At 42.5% G+C, this 19,044-nt stretch overlaps 1 non-coding gene across 1 annotated transcript; it reads left to right on the top strand.

The window, feature by feature from the left end:
- Positions 1-1,083: 1,083 nt before the first annotated feature.
- LOC100069083 (zinc finger protein 658) lies at positions 1,084-19,008 on the top strand. Its single transcript, XR_001377567.3, has 6 exons — positions 1,084-1,173; positions 2,249-2,390; positions 2,975-3,033; positions 7,768-7,894; positions 8,186-8,281; positions 16,366-19,008. It is a non-coding gene; the product is annotated as a zinc finger protein 658 (transcript).
- The last annotated feature ends 36 nt before the right edge of the window (positions 19,009-19,044 follow it).

Genomic DNA, 19,044 nt, shown 5'->3' with positions numbered 1-19,044 from the left:
TGTAGGCCTAAAACTGCTCTAAAAAAGCCTACTAGAAAAAAATTGTTATTGCGCCCCTATGTCTCTAATTTGTGAAAAGTCTGAAGTGTGCACACATTAATTTTCAAAAACGGTTTACTCATGGAAATGCAAAAGTGATATAATAATTTTCTTATTTTGGGGTGTATGTGTTTTCACGTATTACTTGTGCAATTTTGAACAGCTGGCGTATTCTCTCTTCCCCCTCAACTCCCCGCCCCCATAAACCCTGCGGGTCACAGGTGTTACTCTTTTTCATTAATGTTGGCTCCATCCATTTTCTACTATTTGTTCTACCTCACAGCCGTAACCCTAAGGGACACTTGGGTGTACCCTTGCTTCTCCTGGCAGCTCGACTTTAAAAGGTGCACTTCTGGAGGGACGGGAAACTCCCTAACGTACCCCCCGTCTCCTCCCCGCACCCACCTCCACGTCTTCAAAACCTCAGAATAGCAGAAAGAGTAAAATGAGCATTATACACACGTATTACAGAGATTTAATGATTCTTAACCCTTGGCCATATTTGCTATCTCTAATTCGTTTGCTGAAGTTTTAAAAAGTAAATTCCAAATATATGATTTCATAATCGTAAATGTTTCAGTATGCATGTGTAAAACATAACAATTTCGTACCTCGTCCAAATATTATCACTAATCAAAGTAATGCTGATTATATATATTAACCATTAACCATATATGTATAATATTGCTTGCGTATATATAATAACCCTTAATATTTCCATAGCTAGTCCATGTTCATATCTCTCCAACTGCCTCCTTGCAGCTGTTGTTTTTTACAACCAGGATCCGATCGAGAACCACGCTTTGTCATAAATGTCGTAAAGCAAAAGTCTAACCCACAACCTCTAGGATTCAGGAAAAATCTCCAGCAGCAAGGTCCAATCGTCACGTCTTCCAACTCGCGAAAGCAGCAGTAACGCTTCCCAAACCACTTGCTGCTGTGTCAGGGTCTTATGGGAAATGTAGTCTTGGATGGTGCGGGCCCTCCGCGCAGCAGTCTGGGAAGGGTCCTCGGCGCTCACTCTGCGCACGCGCACACCCAGCGCCGCCCCGCCCTCCCCCGCCTCCCCGGGCGCGAGAGGGCCAGCGTCCGGACGTCTGTAGGTGTAGGCGGGAGCGGAGGCTGCCGCTCGGGGTGAGATCGCTGGGGACGGGCCTCCGCGCGGCTGGGGGCCTGCCGGGCCGGCTAGGCTCGCGTCCGGGGACGGGAGCGGGGTGCCCCGGAGGCGCCACCGGGCCCTGCCCTCCCCTAGCCCCGCGTCCCCGGCGGCCCCGGGGCGCGGGCTGGGGGCGGCGCCTCGGGCCGCTTCGCCGCCGTGGGCGTCGCTCTCGAGAGCTCGCGTCCTCCGCGCGCACACCTGCGGCGGCGGCGGCCTGCGGGGCCCGCGCGGTGGGCGCGGACGGGGCTCGCGGCGCGGGGCTCGGGCCGGGGCGGGGCTGAGGCAGCCGGAAGGGAGCTCGGCGTCTGTCCGGAGCCGCGGGCGGTGGAAGGCGGCGAATCGGCGTTGCCGCTGCCTCGCTTCGGGGCCTCCGGAGGCGCCTCGCCCTGTGGCCCTAGCCGGCGGCAGGGCCGGTGGTCGCGGGCGGCTGACGGCCGCGTGGCCGCCCAGGACGTTTCTGGCGAGTTCCGGAGGAGCCGGGCGTGGAGCGCTGGGTGACGCTTGGGATAAAGGGCACTGGCTCCGCGCCCCGGGTCCCAGCCCCTCGGGAGCAAAGGAGCTCTCTCACGGCAGGGGCGAGGGGGCCGCGGGGACAGCTGCCTCTGGGCAGAGCGGCCTTGCTGACGGAGCCCTGCGGGGCTTCGGAGCGGAGGCGGAAGGTTCCAGGCACGCGCGGGCCCGAGGCGCCCGGTCAGAAGCAGTTGTGGGTCCCTGTGTGGCGTGAGGCGGGCTCGAGGAGGTCCCCGCGCCCGGAAGCCGGCCCGGCCTGTGTGCGGTGGACGCTGTGGACCCGCCTGCGGAAGGCGGCGGCCTGGGGTGGCGGGGATGGGGGACTGTGAGGCTGCGCAGGAGCGGGCGGGTCGCTGACGGCTGGTGGGGACGTGGCGTCCGGGGAAGGCTAACCCGCGAGCGCGGGCGGGACCCCAAGCAGTCCCCTGTCTCCTCCGTTCTCCCCGCGCCCCCTGCGGATTCTGAGCTGCTGTCGCGCCTGTTCCTCACCACGTGTGGCATCTATGAGTGATGCCGATGCTGCCTCTTTCCTGAGCATAGAGAAAAACGAAATGGGAGGAGAGGGGTTTTCTGTGCTGGACGCTTTCGGAAGCCCAAAGACAGCAGGCCTGTAATGAACGGGGTTTGTCGAGTCACCCAGGGCAGACCCAGGAACTAAGCGCACAGCTGTTGACTTACACGGGTGAGTACTGTAAGCATCTGATCCGAAGATCTTTTTTAGGAACTGCAACCAATTGAGAACAGAAAGTTGCAAGAAATTTATTTCTTGTATGAAGCATCCGTTTTTATCTCGGAGTTTTCTGTGAAGCTCTAACTCAAGGTGTAAAGACAAGAACTTGGTTAATAATCCAGCCTGAGTAGTTGTTTTGGACAACGTTAGTTTTAATGAAGGTAGAGGGTTCCCCCCCCCCCCCCGGTGTTGCTGAATTTGTTTATTCCTCTGTTTCATGCTGCTGCTGCTGCTGCTGCTGCTGCTACTGCTAATTAGTCAGAAGAGGATAGACGTTAACTCATCAAGAAAAAGCAGTGTACCTTACTCAGTGAAAATGCAAGGTTAAGCCCAGAGAGTCATATCCGAGGTGCGCACGTTCAGGTGGTGCTCCCTCTGTGTCCCTTCCTCTCCCTTCTCCAGCGTGTGCAAGGGCTGTTTTCCCATAGGGAAGGCTTGTCTCCAGCTGGTATAAGGGGAGTTTTAGGCAGGTGAGTGTAGGAGTTGTAGGGCTGACCAGGTTTCTCATGACCCCATTTCTCTTTCCTCCTCCCCAGCTGAACCTTCACAGTTCTTTACCTTCTTCCAGGAGTAGCAGAAAATGAACATAGCTCAGGTGAGTTCAGTTTTTAATAGCTTGCTTGTGTTACAAGGGATTTTATAAGGGCTTACGTGTCTCTCCGTCAACATGGAAGAGTAGAAATAGAAATGGATCAGATGCATTCAGAGAAGACACAGAAATACAGTTGAAGAGCAGAGCAAAGGTGGCAGGTGGGTACATGCAGGTCCTCTGACATTGCAGATGTACTACGTTGGAGTTCCAGGTTTATTTCTGAGGTTTGTGATAGCCGTGGCAGGGTATCAGGCGTGATATTTCTTTCAAGGTTAACGTTGGTGAGAAGGTAAAGCAAACTGATTCCTCATAGACTATAAAGACAATTGAAGGTGAAGAATATCTTTGTTGTTTTCAACTACGTGATTTAGTTAACAGCTTCCAGTAGTAACCCTAAGATAACATAGGACGTTGCCTCCACTTGTGCTTCAGTAAAGGTAGAAGAGGTAACGCTGAAGTGAGCTCAGTCAGTACTGTTTTTCACAAACTCCAACACAGGGATTGCAGGAGACATTTTTCTGATGGACCAACTGACTATCCTTAAGATTACTCTCCATAAATATTTCGAGTACCCGTGATTTTCAGGACAGTTTAAAACGGTCAGCCCAGCAGACAGTTTAAAATTCTGTTCTCCTTCAAGTGTTTCAACACTTTCAGTCACGCTCTAAACCTTTTCATGAGGCCTTGGTCTCTCTCCCCACTTACCTGTGATCTCCAGTGACCAGAGACTCGATTATGATCAAATCCATTGGGTCTTGCCTGATCCTTTGCTTACTTGACTTTTCTGTAGCACTTGCCTCTACTTCTCACTCTGTCCTTCTGGAAAGTGTCTCTGTGAGTGTCTGTGACACCTTCCACTGGCTCTGTCCTTCTCCTGCTGATATCTTCATGGAGTCGTCGTCTTTCCCTTGTCCTTGCACATGGCTCATCCCCAGTTTCCCTCTTTGGCCCTTTAATCTCGTCTGTTGTCTTGGAATGATTTCATTTTCTCTCATTTTTTTCTTTAAACAGCTTTATTGAGATTCCGCTCACATACCATGCCATTCACCCATTTAAAATGTAGAATTCAATGATTTTTTTAGTGTACCCGTAGATATGTACAAACGGCACCACAGTGGATTTTAGAACATTTTCATCAACTTAAAAAGCAAGTCTGTACACTTTATCTTCTCCCATCATTCCATTCACCCCCAGGCCCCTCGACTTTCTGTCTCTGTAGATTTGCTGAACCAGTTCCTGTATTACTCCTCATAGGGCAGTTTTGCCTGTGACAAATTCTGTTTATCCGGGAAGGTTTTAATTTTTCCGCTTTTGCTGGGTGTAGAATTCTTGATTGACAACCTTTTTCTTTTAGCATTTTGACTGTGTTGTCGTCCCACTGCCTTCTGTCCTCCATGGTTTCTGGTTAGTAGTCAGCTTGTACAATCATACTATTGTACAGGATGAGTCACTTCTTTCTTGCTGCTTTCAAGATTGTGCCTTTTTCTCGTCTGGTAGTTTGATTAATCCTGTGTCCATGTGTGGATCTCTTACTCCAAGTTTATCCTACTTGAAGATTGTTGAGTTTCTTGGATGTGTAGATTAATGTTTTCCATCAAACTTGGAGACTTCTTGTTGATTATTTCTTCAAATATTCTTTCAGACCTTTTCTTTCCTCTCTGTCTGGGACTCTCATTACACGTACGTTTGTAGACTTGGGACCGTCTCCTAGTTCATTTTTTGCAGTTATTTTTTCTTTCTGTTTCTCACTCTGTAATTTCAGTGGACATATGTCCATTCATTCTCTTCCACCTGCTGAAATCTGCTCTTGAATCCCTCTAATGAAAGTTTTGTTTCAGTTGTACTTTTCAACTCTTTAAGTTTCTATTTGGTTCCTTTTTATAATTTCTATCTCTTTATTGATACTCTTTATTTAGTGAAATATTGTTCTCATACTTTCTTTGAGTCCTTAGACATTGTTTTCTCTAGGTCTTTGATGATATTTAAAATAGCTGATTTAAAGTCATTGCCCAGTAAGTCCAACATCTGCTTCCTCAGATGCAGGAATCGATTTCTGTTGATTACACTTTTTCCTACATAAGGGTCTTACTTTCTTGTTTCTTTCTTTGTTTAGCAATCTTTTGTTGATGATTGGACATTTTAAGTGCAACAATGCAGCAAGTCTAGAAATCAGAATTTCTCCCCTCCGTGGGGGTCACTGTTGAAATTTATTTGTTCACTGACTGTTTTTGAGCTAATGCCCTAGAGCCTGTGTTTCTTGTGATCTGTGGCAGTTGGAGTCCCTGTCCTTAAATGCCAGGAACCGGTAAGTCTCCAGGTCTTTGCTAAGGGGCTCTGTGCGTGTGAGGGCATTCCTGCAGCAGTCAGGCAGGCAGTTTACGACTCTGTGCTGGCCTTCACTCCCTTCTTAGCCCAAACCTCAAGGTCAGTTAGAGGTGACAGCGTAGTGCCTTCTCACATCTTTCCTGAGCATGCTCACAGCCCTGGGCATATGCACAGCTCTCCACATGAATGTGGCCTTCTAGATTCTCAGGAATATATTGGAGCTTTTAAAAATCTGTGTGGACATCTCATTCCCCAGCTTTTCCTTTTAAGCTTTTTGATTAGGGTATTGTTTGCCCCAACTGTTATCTACCTCCTCAGATAGCCACTAAGTTAAACAAGTGCCTTCAGATGTTTTTGACAAATGCCTCTGAGCATATGGCTTTTCATTCTCTGTGAGCTCTGAGTGAGCTCAAGTAAAGACACCTTTGCAAGTGGGGTCTTTCAAGGAATCACCAAACAGGCCAAATAATGAGTTTTCTGGGAGTGGGGCTTTGAGGGAACCTCACCCCAGCTCTTCTCCCTCCAGTAGTTGCCAGGCTGCTGGTTTTAACTGTGATGGCAGATTGTTGGTTCTCAAACCACCACAGAGTTGGAGAGCAAGGGATGGGAATAGGGTCAGTGAAAAGGATCCTCTATCACTGTTTTTACTCTGATTCAGCTGTTTTCCTTGAATACATGTCCCGTAGGTTGCTTTTGTTAACTTCTACAATTTTTGCCAGTTTGTTTATCGCTTTTATGAAAGAGAGAATTTTCTTGGATCCTTACCTCACCATTTTCACTTAGGTCACTTGTTAGCTTAATATTTTTTAATCCAGCTGATTTTTATTAAGCCAGATGTGAAAGACATTGGCACGAATGAAAACAATGCCACTTTTCCCACTAATTTTTTAGTTTTTGAAAATATAGTTAACTTTTCTTTACGTTTTTCAGATTAAGATAAATTTAGTGAGAGGTACTCCTGTTCTTTTGTTCATTTGTTTTGGTTACCAGCTACGAGCGCTGAGCTTCACGCAGAGGAGGTACTCGCTCAGTAGCACTGAAGACGTGAATGAACAGACAATTGGGTACACAGCACCAGGGAAAAAAGCTTGTTTCTGTCCTCTTTTCTCTTGGTCTACTTGCTTTCTTTTTATTTTTAATTGTGAAAAGAACACTTAACATGAGATCTGCCCTCTTGCAAATTGTTCAGAATTTTATGTGTGCATGATAGTATGGTTAACTGTAGGCATCATTTGTGCAGCAGATCTCTGGAACTTAATGACCTTGCATAGCCAAAACTGAAGGTGGGTACCTGTTGGACAGCGACTCCCCATTTCCTCCTCCTCCCAGCCCCTTTGAAGCCTTTGGTTGTGGAAACTTTCCCTTTGCTCAGTTTCAAGGACTCCTCCCTCTCCCGATCCTGTTGTTACTTTTCAGAAAACATCCTCTCTGGCTTTATGGCCTGTACTTTTTCTGCCAGCCTCTTTAATATTCGTGGCTCCTCAAATTCTGTTTTTGGTGCTTTTCTTTCCTCGGTCCCCATGTGCTCAAGTTGCTGTCTGATTGCCTCTGATAACTTGAGTTCCCACCTAAATTGCTAGTAATTCCTAAATGCTTGTCTTCATCCTAGACCTTCCTTCTGTGTTCTAAAACCATATGTATACTAGTTTAAGGGGCATTTCCAATATTATGTTCCATAGACCTTTCAGTAGCAACCTCAGCAGATCCGTCTCACGATGACTTCTAACACATTTTTTTCCTTTTGTTTCCCAAATATCGGTGTTTGGCACCAGCATTCAAGGAGCTGCTCGTGCAGTTAGACTGGGTAGCTCCACAAGAAAGTAGTCATCAAACTGGTTGTTGCTTCTGCTCTGTGATTATACCCCTATCCTTATATCCATTCCTGTCCCGTCAGTGTAGATAGTGTTCTCTTCTACTGGTCTCTTTGATTTCAACTCCTTGGTAAGTTGTTCTTCGTTCTTCATGAGCTCTAGATTTATTTATCTTTATACATTTACTTATACATAAGTTTGGTCATGTATAATGTCTCCACAACTTACATAGATCTCTTCCTTGGCCCCCATTATTTGCAGTGATAATGTCCAAGGAGAGACTGACTATCCTAGAAGTCTCTAGAATACCCAGGGCAATTCCTTGGGATGTGGAAGAGTTGTAGGAAGTCGCTTTACATTGAATTTTTTTCTGTAACAAACCCCTATAATTCATAAATATGTGTAAATGAATTATGGTTAGTTAAAAACCTTTTTAACTAGTTGAGCAATTTGAAGTTGGCGACAAAATTAGGTCAAAAATTGGCATCTTTTGTAGCCATTTGTTTTAGAGCCTTAAGAGTAAATAGGAATGGTAGTGGTTCTCAAAGGTCTTTTCTTTGTCACGTAATTCTGAACCTTTGCACAAAATGTGCTGTTATAGGGATTGGTGTCGTTCGAAGACGTGACTGTGGAGTTCACCCAGGAGGAGTGGCGGCAGATGGACTCCACACAGAGGGCCCTGTACAAAGATGTGATGCTGGAGAACTACGGCCACCTGGTCTCCATGGGTGAGCAGCCCTTACCATGTGACTCCCTCTGGATTACATTTCCTTTTTTTGAAATCACCACGCGTGAACCCTCACTAGAGATTAGTGTTGTTCAGGCTTCTTATTAAGAGGTTGAAGGAAACTGAAACCTTTAGAGAAACAGAAACAATGTTTGTGTCATTACTTCCGCGTTGAAAACTTCAAATGAGCACCTTCATTTCGCTGCTCTTGCCACCGTCTCTTTCTCCACCTTTGGAAACCCAAAGGCCCATGGATCTGGTCTGGATATACCCTCAATTGTTATGTTCACAGGATACTGCAGTACTAAACCCCGGGTGATTTTCAAGTTGGAGCAAGGAGAAGAGCCCTGGTCCTTAGAGGAAGAATTCCTAAACCAGAGGTACCCAGGTGAGTGAGCCCTGACAGAAACACCTGGGGTAGTTAGACCTTAGAGGGGAACACTTTCGAAAGTTTTTTTTTTTTCCCCCTTTTACACAGCTTTATTGAGATAGAATTTGCATGCCATACATGTCACCCATCTAAAGTACACAATTCAGTGGCTTTTAATATTATTCACAGCTAGGTGTAAACATCACCACAGTCAATTTTCATCACCGCAAAAAGAAACCCCATACCCTTTACCTATCACCTCCCTATCCCCCAGTCCCCTCCAGCCCTGGCAACCACTAGTCACTTTCTGTCTCTATAGATTTGCCTAATCTGGACATTTCATATCAGTGGAATCACAACATTATGTAGGGTCTTTTGTGATTGGTTTCTTTCACTTAGGATTAAGGTTCCTGTTGTGGCATGTATCAGTACTTCATCCTTTTTATGGCAAAATAATATTTCCTTGTGTGGATGTATCACATTTGTGTGTCCATTCATCAGTCAGTGGACATTTGGGATTCCACCTTTGGGCTGTCATTGAGTAATGCTGATATACACATTCATTTACAAATTTTTGCATGGACGTGTGCTTTTATTGCTCTTGAGTTTCTATCTAGGAGTGGAATTGCTGAGTTATATGGATACTCTGTTTGAGGAACTGCCAGACCATTTTCCAAAGTGACTGCACCATTTTACATTCCTGATGACGGCGTAGGAGGGTTCTGATTTCTCCACGTCTTCACCAACACTTGTGATTGTATGACTTTTTGATTCTTGCCGTCCTAGAGGATGTGAAGTGGCTTATCACTGAGGTTTTGATTTGCATTTCGGTTTTAGTTAGCTGGACTGGCATAACAAAATACCGTAGCCTGGGTGACTTAAACAACAGAAATTTATTTCTCACGGTTCTGGAGGCTGGAAGTCCAAGATGAAGGTACCAGCAGGGTTGATTTCTGGTGAGGCCTCTCTTCCTGGCTGCCTTCTCACTGTGTCCTCACTGGCCTTTCCTCTGTGCATGTGTGGGGAGAGACAGCTCTCATCTCTCTTCCTCTTCTTATAAGGACACCAGTCCTATAGAATTAGGGCCCCACCCTCGTGACTTCATTTAATCTTAATTACCTCCCTAAAGATCTTATCTCCAAGTACAGGTACACTGGGGGCTAGGGCTTCACCATATGGATCTGGGGGGAGACACGATTCAGTCTGTAACAATTTCCCTGATCACGAATGATGTCGGGCATCTTTTCATGTGCTTATTACTTATTAGCCTTTGTCTAAACTAATAATTCCAGGAATTTGAGAAGTTATAGGTTCAATATAATTCCTAGAGCAAAAAAGTAAAATCGTCTGAAGTCATTGTGTTTACTGAAAGTTTTGTTGTGAAGCCATGTAAACAGATAGCATAATGTAACAGGTTGACGTAATTTAGGTCGGGTGTATCTCCCAATTGCTAAGTGCAAATGATTGGATCATATTGATTGGCTAAAGAAGATATCCCGAAATAAGGATCTTAGGAAGTTTGTAATAAAAGAATAGTAAAGTTATTAAGTCAGTAAAAATAGAATAATTCAGGGTTTCGTGTTCCGTTATTATTCAGGTTTGAATTTTGGCAGTAAATACATTAATAAAGATCCTCTAGCTCAAGAGCACAGCTGAAGTAAACCTTTAAGCATTTGAATGACTGCACCAAACAATATGATATCAAGGATCTTAGCACACAAAATAAGGAAGTTCTAGGAACTTAATGATTCACTAGGATCAGGAGGTCATAAAACACTGCATCTTATTAAATAATAGGTACTGTGGACATTAAAGAAGTATTATGCCTGTCTAGGATATACGTGATATTTGTACTAAAGTGAATCATGTATTTGTGCGTGTATATGCTGAAATCAAAGAGTAAGCCTTCCATGGTCCCATGGAAGAATCTTAAAATTGTGAAAATAATAGTGTTAATCTAAAAAGAGAGCACCAATAAATCCAACAAATTAGAGTCACCACAAATAACATTCCCTCAACACAATTTGGTAAATCTAGAAATTAATGATAAAATGGGTAAACAAAAACACTCTTTCAACATGGAAATTTTAAAAATTACCTCCTTTAAACAATGTCTGAGATAGGAAACCGAAACTAAAATTGTATGAGATTTACAAGATAAAAAAAGAAGGTGCATATTAGAAACCATAGGCTATAGCAAAATGAGTGAACAGAGGTAAATGTGTAGTCTTATATTTATATTAATAAATTACGCAAGAGCACTAAGGAATGTACTAATGAAAGCAGAAGAACTTGAAAGTGCAATTAAAAGTTAATAAACTAAAAAAACTGAGAACTTGTAGAATGTTTCTTTGAATAAAAAACAATAAAGTGGATGAAACTTTAACCCTAACAAAGACAAAAGAAAAGAAGTGCTTATATAATAAATTCAAGTGGGGATGTGTTTGTAAAGACCTAATGCCATAGCCGAGTAAGTCCGTTCCTGAGAGCCATGTGGGAGGACCTGCTCTACTAGATAGCAGGGCTTTAGGTGAAGCTCCCAGTAGTTCAGTAGCATGGAGCTGGGGCTGGGATGGTTTAACAAATGAGTGAAAGAGAAAAGAAAGCTCAAGAAAATACATGCTTTATAGACAGTCGGTCTTTGACAGGCAGCACTGTCCCCACAGAACAGTGGGGAAAGAATCCTGAGGTAACCTTTTGGATTAAAACAAAAAGTCGGAGTCAGGTTGCTTACAGACCTGATTATCAAAGCAAAACTAGAAACATTGTATGTGGTGATAAGGAGAATATGTTCACGACTGCTTAGGGAAGGAATTAGTAAGATAGAAAAAGCAGTAACCAGAAAGGTGGAGTAAATGTGTTCCTTCCTACTCTGCCCACAGGTACAGTTAAATATGTACTTCTGTGTAGTGCGTACATATAAGACGAACGTAAGATTCTGAAAGACGGAGAGAGGAATGAAGATGAGCTAGGGACCTTGGCACCTGATGAAATACAGAGTGGTTAGTGTCAGCAGAAGGCTGGTGGGGAGCCTGATCTCTCAGCCCTGCCCAGCATTAATGTGGCACCCTCTCCTCCGAATCCCCAGGGTGTCAACGGGGAGCTAATGGGGAACCTAGACTTCTCTCCCCACTTGGCAGTAAGTGAAGATGCACCCCACTTCTGTTGGTGGGGTCTCAGAGGAGGCCGGCTAAAACTTAACATTAGTTTCGGTAACGGCCAATTCATTAGTTTTCTCTTAAGGACCATGCTTTTGTTGTCCTGTCTGGAAACATTGAAACTCAAAGTAACAGATTTCTCCCTATGTTTTCTTCTAGAAGTTTTTAAATTTCGCACATTACACTTTGTGATCCATTTGGTGTTAATTTTCATAGAAAGTGTGAGGTGTGTGTCTGGTTTAAATTTTTGAAAAGAGGCGTCCAGTTACTCCAAGTACCATTTGTTGAAAAGATTGTAATTTCTCCATTGAATAGCATTGGCACTGTTCTTGGACAACAGATGAACGCATATTTATGTATGTGTGTGCGTGTGTCTGTGTATACATTTGTACATGTATTCTGTGCTTCTATGACTATATTGCTGTGGCATCTGTATTCTTTATTCATCTACGTAGTTATCCTTATGCCAGTACCACATTAACTTTTATTACTGTAGCTTATTAATTAGGTCTTGAAATCAAGTAATGTGAGTCCGCCAACTTTCTTCTGTATGAATTTTAAAATGAGCTTCTTGATATTTACAGAAAGGCATGCAGACATTTCAACTGGGATTGCGTTGACTGTGTAGATCAAATTAAAGAGAACTGGCATCTTAATAATAGAGAGTCTTTCTGTCCATGAACGACATATTCGTCTCCATTTATTTAGGATTTCTTTCGTCGGTAGTTTTCAGCATACAGATACCCAGTTTTCTTGGCTCTGTATTTTTTGGTGTGATGGAAAATTATATTATCTGATTTCGAATTCCAGTTGATCGTTGTTTGTGTATGTTTGGCTTTGTATTTTGCCCTTGCTGAGAACACTTAACTAGTTTGAGGAGTTTGGGGAGGATCTTTCTGTGATTTTCTGTGTAGACTTAGTCTGTATCTTTCATGTTTATTCTTGCATTATTCTTACTGCATTGGTTGGAACTTCCTTTACAATCTTGGGTAGAAGTGCTGAGAGTAAACACCTTTGTCTGATTCCCAATCTTAGGTTTGAAGCATTCCAACTCTCACTTTTAAGTATGATGTTAACTGTAAGCTTTTTATGGATTCCCCTTATTAGGTTATTGAATGGATTTTGAATGTTTTGGAATACTTTTTTGCCTTAATTGATGTGACTGTGTGATTTTAATTCTTTAGATGATTAATGTGGTGCATTACATTGATTTTTGGATATTGCAACAATTTGCATTCTTGGGATGAATCCCACTTGATCCTCATTTATTATTTCTTTTTATATGTTGCTGTGTTCTTTGGCTACTTTTCGTTCAGGATTTTTGCATTTTTATCATGAGGTATATTGGTCTGTAGGTTTCTTTTCTTGAACTATCTTTGTTCGATTTTGCTATGAAGATAATATAGGCCTCATAGAATGATCTAGGAAATATTTCCTCATCTTGTATTTGCTAGAAGAGATTATATAAAGTTGGTATTATTTCTTCTTTAAATGTTTGGTAGAATTCATTTGTTAAAACCATTTGGTCCTGGAACTATTTTTTGAAACTACGTTTTTTTTTTTTTACCACAGTTAGTTAAATTTTTTTTTTTTTTTGAGGAAGATGAGCCCTGAGGTAACATCTGCCGCCAATCATCCTCTTTTCGCTGAGGAAGGTTGGCCCTGAGCTAACATCTGTGCCTATCTTGCTCTATTTTATATGTGGGACGCTTGCCACAGCATGACTTGCTGAGCTGGCATATGTCCATACCCAGGATCCAAACTGGTCAACCCTGGGCCACCGAAGCCGATCGCGCGAACTTAACCGCTGCACCACAGGGCTGGCCCTGTCAGTTTCTTAAATAGATACTAATCTCTTTGGGGTTATCTCTTTCTTCTTGAATGAGTTTGGTAGGTGGTTTTTATTTCAAGAAATTTGTCCATTTTATGTAAACTGTCAAATTTATGGGCATAAGGTTTCTCTTAATATTCTGTGATTATCTCTTTGGTCTGTTGTGTCGCTAGTTATATCCTCTCTTGCTTATCTTTCTCATGTTGATAATGTGTCTTCTCTTTTGTCCTCTGTTTTTTTTATCATTAAAGGAAAATCTTTTCAAAGCACTAAGCTTTGAGTTGATTGATTTTTCTCTGTTGTTTTCCGCTGGGAGCTGTGGCTACATCATTTGATTGGCTGTTTGACAGGGTCCAGCCGATTAACGCCGAGGGGTGGAGGGTCCCCCCTTGGTGAAGAATAACCGGCCAGCCCCTCACATAGTTCTGAAACCTGTGCTGCTTCTAATTGCCCTTCATTCCTTTTCCTTTCTTAACCTCCAGTTTTCACTCCTTTGGGTGGCTGCTTGGGAGGGGCTACCTCCTGGGAAAATTAGATATAGTAAGAGAATGTGACCACCTGCAGGTAACTTTCAAGATGTTTTTCAGTTAATTATTGGAGGAGCACACAGTCCCATTTGAGACAATCAGAAAGGAATCCTGCCCAGATAAGATGTCAAATTAGGTTTATGGCCTCTGTCTGGTTAATGTTTCCTTCTCCCTCCAGTTCTTTGTCTAAATATATATGCATCGTCCTTCTAAGTTTGCTGGTTAATTGGATGATCAAGAAGTATCTATATATTATTCTTGACCTTCTGCTTTCTGTTAAAATGTTATAGAGGTTTTCTCCTAAAAGCAATAAATAATAAACAATTGATGAGTAGAAGGGCTGAGGGGTGCAGGGATACCCCTCCGTGAAGAATGGCCGGCTGACATGCCTGATATTTTCTGAATTATATGCATGCTTTCTATCAAGGTTATGTCTATGCTTATTTCTGTTTTTTTATTCTTGAAGATATATAGTTTAGCTTAGCTTTTCAGCCCTTTACTAACAAAATGATACTTTCACCGGCAGTGTGTTTAAGGGACTGTTAGCTCCACAATCTAAAAGACAAAGGAATGCTTTCACCCCCTAAAGGGCGCGAAAATGTAAAGATGTTTAACTACCCGCTGAGAATGCAGATAGCCCTGGAGATAAGATACCCTGGAGTCGCCTTTTGTTCCCATTAACCATCTACACTAATGGCATAAATGATTGAGGGAGGCAGGGATGGCTCCCCCAGGATGTAAACAGCTGTCCTGTCCAGAGGCCTGGACCTTCTCTCTTTGATTTAACTTTACCATGAATTACAACAGATGTCTAGGTAACTATCTCTTTTAGCTTAGAGACAACAAACACTAGTTAGTTGCGGATAAGGCGCTCATTTTTATGCTATATAGAATGGAATGCTAATAAATATTCTTGTGCTCGATTTTTTTTACTTCCTTATCTCTCTGAGAATATTTGTAGATCCATTTCTGTACTAATCCTGAAAAATATATAAATGACACTTGTGCGCAGTAAAGTCGGACTTGCTAACACCAACCCAAGTCTCACGTCCTCTTTATTTCCCCCTCCCTCAGTTTTTCGCCGATGCCGCCTCTCCCACCGGAACCTGGACTCTGCCGAGGCTGGACCCCGGCAGTTTTCAATTTCATTGTCTTCTCTAATCTTTATTATTTCCTTCCTTTTTCTTTCTTTAGATTTAACTTCTCTTTGTCCACTTTCTTAAAGTGGAAGCTTAGGTAACTGTTTCGAGGTGTTTCTTTTCTCATATGATAGTTTTAAGGTATAAATTTGTCTCTGAGTGCTGCTTAAGCCTCATCCCACAAATTTCTATATGTTTTACACAGTTTTTGTTTTTGTTCACTTCATAGTATGTTAACTTTCTGTGAGACTTCCTCCTTGACCCATGGGTTAATAAGAAGTGTATTAATTTGTAAGTACTCTGTACATCTCCAGATAAGTCTGCGTTACTGATTTTTAGTATAATTTCTCTATGGCTTGAGATCACACTTTATGTGATTTGTGTTCTCTTATATTTGTAAAGATGTGGCTTACAGCCCTGAATGTGGTCTGTCTTGGTGAACACTTCATGTGCATTTGAGAATAATGTGATTTCAGCTCTTTTTAAAAGTATTGCATCCTTGGGTTGTGAGGGTGTGGTTTTCACCAGCAGTACTTCCTGTCTTCTGGCTGTGTTAGCATTGGGCTACCATGTATTCCTGCTGTTTTCTTGTTTCTGTGCTGCCTTTTCTTCCTTCTTTGCTTCCCTTACCCTCTATGAGTTGCCACCAGTGCCCCAAAGCAACAATTTGTTAGAGTAGATAGGAGTGTGGTTCCAGGTAAAATTTTGTCCGTGGCTGCTGTTACCATCTCCCAAAATGTCCTATGAATGGAATTTTCTCAGGACTTTTCATGATTTTTCCTGTAAGCTCTTGAGTTTGGCTCATGGATGAAAATTTTGCAGGAGTGTGCAAATCCTTTGTTTCTGTGGGAAGAAAAATCCTTTATGTCACAGGGAAGAGTGTTCCAGGTTTTTCTGGCTTCAGTAGGGTGGCTGTTGTCAGAAAGGTTTTCTGTTCTGTTAGACAACCTTTTTCTCAGACCTTTGGTTAAAAGAACAGGCTTTCCTTGGTGCTCTTCTGTGTCTCCCTCTTACTGTATTTGGATTTCAGGCTTCTCCAGCACCCCATATAAGATATGTGGGAGCAGAAAGAAAAGCCTTGGAATTCTCTGCCATGTCATTTCTTAAGTCCCAAAGTCCAACTTTCCATTTTTTTAGCATCTTCCTTTGTTAACTCTTGTTTGTCTGTTTTTGTCCAGAGATTTTTTAATGGTAAGAGGAAGTACTTGGGAAGAAGGAGCTGCTTCATCTTGGCCAGCACTAAAAATAATACCTGTTTTTTTTTTTTTTTAAACAACATGGATGAGGAGAGAGAGTGTCTGTCTTTCTGTCTGTGTGCATTAATTATTAATCTTTGGAAATATGACTAGAAACAATAGAATTCCAATACATAACAAAACCATGACTCTTAGCCCCCCTCCATAACAAAGTAAGATTCATAAGATATTTTCAATTTTTCTCATTTTAGGCTATTACAAAGTTGATGTGCACCTTGAGGGGAACCGGGAAAAAGAAGAGAAACCTCTGTGGCAAGTAATATTCATGGATAACAAAAGATTGAGTAAGGAAGTACAGAAAGTTTTAGAAAAACCATTTAATCTGGATTCAACTCCAGATTTTTCAGGATCAATGCCCTGTAAATGTGACTCACATAGAGTGAATTTGCCAGTTGTTTCTGAATTAATTATTAATGATAGAAAGTATTCAAGAAAGAAGGCTGATTACACGAATGTATGTGAAAAGTTGCAGCTTGAGATTAAGCGTCAGAAAACTCCTACTGGAGAGAAGTCTTATGAATGTAATAAAAATGTGAACGGTCTCAGTTACAAGAAAGATCATCAGAAATTTCAAACTCTGGCACAATCTTTTGAGTATAATGAGTTTGGGAAAGTCTTACATGATAAAACCGTCTGCGTTACAGCGACAAGTTCTCTAACAGGAGAAGATTCCTGTAAGGACTTTGAATTTAAGAAAAACTGTGATAAAGCAACTGTATTTAACCACGTGAGAAATGGCACAAGGGAAGAATGCTTTGATCTTGATGAAGTTGGGAAATCCTGTGATGATAGGAATACTTTATTGGAGTACAAAAAAATTCACGTGGCTATGACACACTGTGAATGTCATGAAAGTGGGAGTAACTTCATCAGGAATTCACCCCTTGTTCAACCTCAGAGAACTATTACAGGACAGGGTGCCTTGGAAAGCAGTAAATGTGAAGAAAACTTGAGCCAGAGCTCAGCCCATCAGAAGACACAAACTGGAGATAAATTCTGTGTTTTTAATGAACATACAAATGCCTTCTACAAGAAATTAGACCTTCCGACACATCAGAGAACTCACACAGAAGAGAAATTCTACCAGTGTGGTAAATATGGGAAATCCTTCCATCAAAACTCAGCCCTGGATCTACTTCAGCAAAGTGGTACAGGACAGAAATCATTTGAATGTAATGGATGCAGGAAATTCTTTTACCAGAAAGCACACCTCATTCAGCATCAGAGGATCTGCTCGGGGGAGAAAGCTTATGAATGTGAGGAATGTGGAAGATCCTTTTCTCCAAATTCACACTCTGTTCATTGTCCTGGAACCCATATGGGGGTCAGTCTCTGTGAATGTAAAGAATGTGGGAAAACTTTCTTCAAGACATCCCATCTCAGAGCACATCAGAGAATTCACCCAGGCGAAAAACCCTATGACTGTATTGAATGTGGGAAAACTTTCTCTCATAAGACTCATCTCAGCGCACATCACAGAATTCATACCGGGGAGAAACCTTATGAATGTCACGAGTGTGGGAAAGCTTTTGCCAATACTTCAACCCTCAGAGCACATCAGAGAACTCACACAGGGGAAAAACCCTATGAGTGTAATGAATGTGGGAGGTCTTTTGCTGACAATTCAACCCTCAGAGCACATCGGAGAATTCACACAGGTGAGAAACCCTATGAATGTAACGACTGTGAGAAAACTTTTGCCCATAATTCAGCCCTCAGAGTACATCAGAGAATTCACACTGGTGAGAAACCCTATGAGTGTAATGAATGTGGAAAAGCTTTTTCCCAGAAGACACACCTCAGTACACATCAGAGAATTCACACAGGCAGGAAACGCTATGAATGTACTGATTGTGGGAAAACCTTCTCCCAGAAATCATACCTCAGTGGTCATGAGAGAATTCACAAAGGGGAAAAACCTTATAAATGTAATGAATGTGGGAAAACTTTTGTCTATAAGGCAGCTCTCATAGTCCATCAAAGAATTCACACAGGAGAGAGACCCTATGAATGTAATGAATGTAGGAAAACTTTCTCCCAAAAGGCACACCTCAGTGCACATCAAAGAACTCACACAGGGGAGAAACCTTATGAATGTAGTGAATGTGGGAAAACTTTCTCCCAAGGAACACATCTCACTGCACATCAGAGAACTCACACGGGAGAAACTGTACGAACGTAACGAGCGTGGGAAAACTTTCTTCAGAAGTCGTGTTAACTGTACATCACAAGATTCACACGAGCGAGAAACCCTATGAATGTGGGAAAGCTTTTACCGAAAATTCAGTCCTCAATACCAAAGAATACACAGGGGAAGAACTCTATGAATGTAATTACTTTGGGGAAACTTTTGCCAATAATTCAGCCCTTGGAGCACATCAGAGAATTCAGATGGGAGACACTCTGTGAATGTAATGAATGGGAAAACTTTCTCCCAGAAGTTGCACCTTAGTGCACATCAAAGAATTCACAGGGGAGAAACCCTATGAATGTAATGAATGTGGGAAAGCTTTTGCCCAAAATTCAGCCCTCAGAGTACACCAAAGAATTCACACGGGGGAAAAACCCTATGAATGTGATGCCTGTGGGAAAACTTTTGTCCGTAAGGCAGCTCTTAGAGTACATCATACAAGAACACACACCAGAGGGAAAGCCCTTATGTGTAATGAATTTGAGAAGTCCTAAAGGAACTCATACATTATTAGATAGGTAACACAACGAAGAAGCTCATGTCACATAGACTGGCATATTTCCCTTAACTATTTCCTTTTCCTCTGGGCCCATAGCTTGTTTAAATTTCCCACTCCTTCATCCAGGTGGGGCTGGTCATGGAATTTGATGCTACTACATTTAAGCTAAGTCTGGACTTG

The sequence above is a fragment of the Equus caballus genome, chromosome 23 (assembly GCF_041296265.1).
Source record: "Equus caballus isolate H_3958 breed thoroughbred chromosome 23, TB-T2T, whole genome shotgun sequence".
Classification (NCBI taxonomy): domain Eukaryota; kingdom Metazoa; phylum Chordata; class Mammalia; order Perissodactyla; family Equidae; genus Equus; species Equus caballus.
Note: the sequence above shows the minus strand (reverse complement) of the source record. Positions and strands in the feature narration are given on the sequence as shown.